Here is a 6,000-nt window from a genome sequence, read left to right as displayed (position 1 = left end):
CCATAATTGAACAGTGATTTTATATATATTTTCAATTAACAGCAGTCGAAAAATTCACCTCATTTAACACCTGGCCGATTTTCCATTAAATAAAACTATTTTTATTCGATTCAAAAATGATTACTATAATGAAAGATGGTGTACTGAACAACGAAGCAAGGGTTGTTAAATTTGAACAAAGCGTCTTCTTTTTATAGCCTTGTAAAGTTGTCCGTTTTATAAATTGAACAGTCCTTAATACGACGTCTTGGGCATACAATATCTTCGTACCTGCCACACGATATACTCGTGTAAAACGCTCATGAGCAGAGAAATCTCTTAAATTACTGTGGAAGTGCTTATAGAACACTAAGCTGAGAAACCAGTTGTGCCAAGGTGGGGACATTACGACAGAAAGAGGAAATTTCCATTGAATTTAGAAATCAATTTGGGTTGTTTGCCTATTGTTGAACGCTTTGAAATATCTGTTACAAATTTGTCATACTTTCATTTTCAGGTTTCATGGGTTTTTCATAAGGGCTTCGGAGGGGCTCCCGGAGGTTCCTTGGGGCTTCTAAGCGGGTTTTAGGGCGTTCAGGAAGGTTTCGGAAAGGGTCTCTGGGACATTCAGGGGGACTTTTTAGACGGATTTTAGGGGATTTCAGCGGTCATTCACGGTCTTTCAGGAATCCAGGTGATATCAAGGGATAATATCCCCAAGAACGCCACTACAATCGCCTTGAATAAGCCAAAAACTCCCTTATGCCCATTGGGGCCCATGGAACAGGCGTGAAAAACGTCATAAAATGTAATTTTGTTATTTGATAATTTCTCTGGCCCTATTAAGACATGTTTATCGACTACATCATGGATTTTTCATCACTTATCACCATTAAGGATTGGTTATTTAAACGGACGGAAAACACCGGAAGTGGTGGAACTGTTAAATCATGACATTTTTTCATCAAATGCCATCAAATGACATTTCCCACCCATGCCCTAGAACAACCCTGGGACGCCCCTGAAACCCCTTAAAACCTCTGGATCGCTTTTAAAATTACCTGAAGCCCTCTGGAACGCCACTGAGCCCCCTTGTAAACTCTTAAAGCCTCATGAAACTCTCCTGAAACACCCCTGAATCTCCATGTGTCGTAGCTACAGTAGGGTACAGTGAATAGCCCGTAACCGGTTTTAATAACAGTTATATTTATGATTCAACTGTAAGTAAATTTCAATGGTAAGTACACATTTTACAATCGCCGATCTAGTCCCCAACCTTTGGAACGACTAGCTGTAAACTTATTTAGTTCAAACTGAGCACAACTTGCTTCGCCAACAACCTTTACAATACTGATTTTCTCCGTCCCTCGTGTTAATCAGTCAGATCAGTCTGAGTCTTGCTATCACTCCGCTGAGACTCTGAAACCACGTGAACACCTAAAAATAAATCCCCATGAGACAACCGCGAATGCCTGGGGAAACTCCTAGATGAATTTCTGGAGGCATTGTTGGTGAGTGGAATCCTTGGAGTGAATTCTGGAGGAATTGCTGGAGGAATCCCTGGAGCAATTCCTGTATTGCTAGATATTTTCTACCTGGAAGAATCTCAGGCGAAATTCCAAGGCGAAACCCTAGATCAATTCCTGGAGAAATTCTTGGAGAAGAAATTTTTCGATAAATGCCATGAGGAATCCCTGGTAAAATTCCTGGTTGAATTCCTGGGGAAATATCTGGAAGAACTTCTGAAGGAATCCCTGGAGGATTTCTGGAGAAATTCCTGCAGGAATTACCGAAGGAATTCCTAGAGGGGTTCCTGGAGGAATTTGTGAAGAAATTCTTGGAGAAATTCCTGGAGCCGTTCATGGAAAAATCCTGAATGAAATCCTGGAGAAATGCAGAGCCCAATTCCTATAGGAATCCCTGGCGGTATTTCTGAAGCAATTCGTAAAGGTATCTCTGGAGGGATTCTTTGAGAATTCCTTGATACCTGGATGAATTCCAGGAGGAATTCCAGTGGAAATTTCTGAAGGAATCCCCGGAGGATTTCCTGGAGAAGTTCCTGGAGAAGTTGATGTAGATATTCTGAAGGAATTCCTGGAGGAGTCCCTTGAGAAATTCCTGATTAAAAACTTGGTGTATTGCCAAGAGGAATGCCTGGAACAATGCATAGAGAAATATCTGGAGGAATCCTTATAGAAGTTCCTAAAAGAATTCCTGGAGGAATCTCTGGAGAAACTCCTGGAGGAACCCCTGAAAAAATCTCTGGAAGAGTTCGTGGAGGAATATCTGGAGGAAATGCTAGAGAAATCCCGATAGGAATCTCCAAAGGCATTTCTGTAGAAAGCCCTGCTGAAATTCATGAAAAAATCTTAAAGGCATCGCTGTAGGAATTCCCAGAGAAATTTCTGGAATAACTCCCGAAGGACGAATCCCTTGATGAACTCCTGGAGGAATTCCTAGACCAGGAATCTTCAGGAAGGGCTTCTGAAGAAATCCCAGGAGCAGGTACTGGAGAAATCCTGGAGCAATATTAAAGCGAGTTCGTGGAGGAACACCTGGAGGAATCTCTGTAGCAGTTCCTGAAGGAATCTCAGGAGAAACCCCAGGAGGAATCTGGAAAGCAATCCCTAAACTTTTTTGAATTTTTCCGACTGTGAGAGTTGCAGTAGCAATTTCTTTCTGGCTTGCTATGAGTTGGCTCATGAAACAATTATTGTTGCTTCATCAGATTGATCATAAGATCCAAACCGGGATCAAAATGTTGGAGCAAAAATATGTTTTTCGTGAGCCACCACATAAGACTGCAAGCCAGAATGAAATTACCACTGTAATACTTAAACAATTCCTGGAGGAAGTTTTGGATTAACTCTTGAAGGAATTTTCGAAAGAATTACAGGAGGAATTCCTGAAGATTTCCAAATTCTGAAGGAATCCTTGCAGGGATTAAAAAAATCCCTCTGGAGTTGTTCCTGAAGGTATCACTGAAGGCATTCTTGGAGGAATACCTGGAGGAATTCTTGAAAAAAAAAACCCTATGAGGAATTCCGGTAGCAATCCCATGAGAAATTCCTTAGGAAATCGTAGTAGAACAATTTTAATGGACTCCTGGAAAATTTTCTGAAAGAATCCGTGTCTACATTATTTTCTGGACGAATTATTGAAAGAATCCTTGGATGGACCCCAAATGTACAAAATTTGAGGAATTTTTGGATTAATTATGAATACCGTCAATGGGGGTGACAATGGGTCTGGGGGTGAGATTGGGTCAAAACGGGGAAACATAAAATTTGAAATAGCTTATCAACTATCGCTAATTTATATTGAAAACTTTACATTATTTCAAAGAGAAGATGTTTTTATACGTCGTGATGCAGAATAAGATGTTTAGCAATAATCGTTTTTAATTAAAGTTGTGGCTAAACTCATATGATGAAACTACTAGTAAATTACATTGAAAAAATTTCTCCTTCGTAATGTTTCACACAAGTACCTAACCATAAATTTTCTTATAAGTGGTTAGCTGTAGGTATAACCTGGTTGATGCATCGAAAAAAGCGGGCTGTCAATGCACTTTTTATTTAAAATTTCAATATTTTCGATCCTATATCTGAATATGAAGAATGGGGGTGAAATTGGGTTATTCAGTTCCCATTTGACATTAGAGTGGTGCCATGTTTACCGTATCTTCATAAAAACACGCTATTTTTATGTCGAAGAAGTGGCAAGCGAGTGTATTCATACGTTTAGTGCCTAAAATAATTTATAACAATAAACCCATGCGTTTGGACAGCTCCTCTAATCATCAGCAAATCTTTAGTGTACTGCAATATCGTAAGCTCGCAAAATAGACTTAATAGCGATCTTCTTCTCCACTCATTTTTGAAATTTTAGGGAAATATCGTGAAACTACCAGACGGTAGTAGGATCCAGTAAATACCGGGACTATTAAACCGGTAACATAGCACAATGTCGGAAAGCGAACGAACGTCGAATTGCGGCATACGAGATTGCTTATTGAGTTTTCAACTTGAACTTTATGAATTAAGAGTGCCATATGAGGATCATTCATAAAATACATAAAAATACTAAAAAAGAAGAATAAGTCTGTCGTTGTGTTGGGACTCAGACAGAATTTATTTAAAAATCCGTTTAAATGGTACTGCGGGAGAGGGTCTCATAATGTGAAATCTTGTGTAACATAATATTTGAACGCTCCATCTTGAGAAGGAGTGATTTGCTTTGGCAATATACAGGGTGTTAGGTTCCCGAGTGCAAACTTTTTAAAGGGTGATAGAGGACCATAAATGGAGGAAAAAATGGTTCTACGCATATGGTCAAATCTCAACCGTTACGTAGTTATTGAACTTCCCATGTTTATAACTCTTATTGCCTTAACTGGCAATAACTTGAAAATGGTCAAACTTATCGAAGTTTTTTTACCCTTATTCGAAAGCTTATTGAATTTTCTAACAAATGGCATGTTTGAATCGATTGGTTTAGTTAAATAACTAAGTTTTCTAGAGCAAAATGACTAAAAATACTGTATTTTTATTGGTTGTTGTCAATTATCTTTGAAACATGCGTGATAAATAAAAATTCTTTCTTAGGCAAAGTTGTGGCCCCTGTTACACTCTACAATTCGGTCTTTGACACCAAACTTCTAGCTCTTATCGTTTTCTTGCAATTTTGATTTGAATGTGCGGCACAATGCGCAAAAAAGTGCTTTCCATGACAGTTGCAAATTTATGATCTGAAATGCGATGTTAAAATCGAAATTGCAACACAACGATAAGAGATAGAAGTTTGGTGTCAAAGAACGAATTGTAGAGTGTAACAGGAGCCACAACTTTGCCAAAGGAAGAATTTTAATTTATTACGCATGTTTCAAAGATAATTGACAAAAACCAATAAAAATACACTATTTTTATCTATTTTGCTCTAGAAAACTTAGTTATTCAACCAAACCAATCGATTCAAAGATGCCATTTGTTAGAAAATTCAATAATCTTTCGAATAAGGGTAAAAAAACTTCGATAAGTTCGACCATTTTCAAGTTATTGCCAGTTAAGGCAATAAGAGTCATAAACATGGGAAGTTCAATAACTACGTAACGATTGAGATTTGACCATATGCGTAGAACAATTTTTTTCTCCATTTATGGTCCTCTATCACCCTTTAAAAAGTTTGCACTCGGGAACCTAACACCCTGTAGAGGTCAATGATGTACATAAGAATTTATAACGGAGGGTTTGGTTAAACATTTCTTATGCAGTATACTAAAAATATCATGTTTCTTTTCAAACAATCTTTCAATGCGCCCCTCCCCCATTGTAACCTTCCCCTCCTCTCATGGAGGTTGAAACTTTAAATGGAGATGATTATGGAGGCATAAAATGGCGATACAACATACAAACGTTATTTTATCGAATTTTAACCATTTTTTCGGTTGTATTTGCCCTTTTAGGTGGATTAATCATCTTTTAAAATTACCTAAGCTTTTATTCGTCATAGTTACATTGTATTTCAAGTAGGTTTACAAGATATGATCAATAAAATTAACTTATATTTTTAGATAGGTGACTTCGAATACTTTGACCCATTCTCACCCCCTCTAAGAGGTGAGATTGGGTCAATTTTCAACCATTTGTTGTTTAGTAAGCAATTCATATAATGTGATACTTTCTTGCTAAACTATCATTACCACATAGAAGAGCATACACACCAAATAAAAAGTTATCCCGACTTCAATTGCATTTACTATTTAACAAACTATCTTTGAGTATCGTTTTTTTGAACCATTCTCATCCCCAACGTCGGAAATTTCTATTAAAATTGTCAGAAAGAATTCCTGAAAAAAAATCCTACAGAAATACTTCGAATAATTTCAGATGCAATTACACTACATACTGGAAAAACTTGTAATTAGAAGGCACATATTGCCCATTTTACTCACTTGTAGTTAGTGGGCACAAACAGGAGTGTGTTGTGGATTGGCATCCAAGCCGAAAAGAGAGATGAGTA

This window comes from Aedes albopictus, chromosome 3 (genome assembly GCF_035046485.1).
Source record: "Aedes albopictus strain Foshan chromosome 3, AalbF5, whole genome shotgun sequence".
Classification (NCBI taxonomy): domain Eukaryota; kingdom Metazoa; phylum Arthropoda; class Insecta; order Diptera; family Culicidae; genus Aedes; species Aedes albopictus.
Note: the sequence above shows the minus strand (reverse complement) of the source record.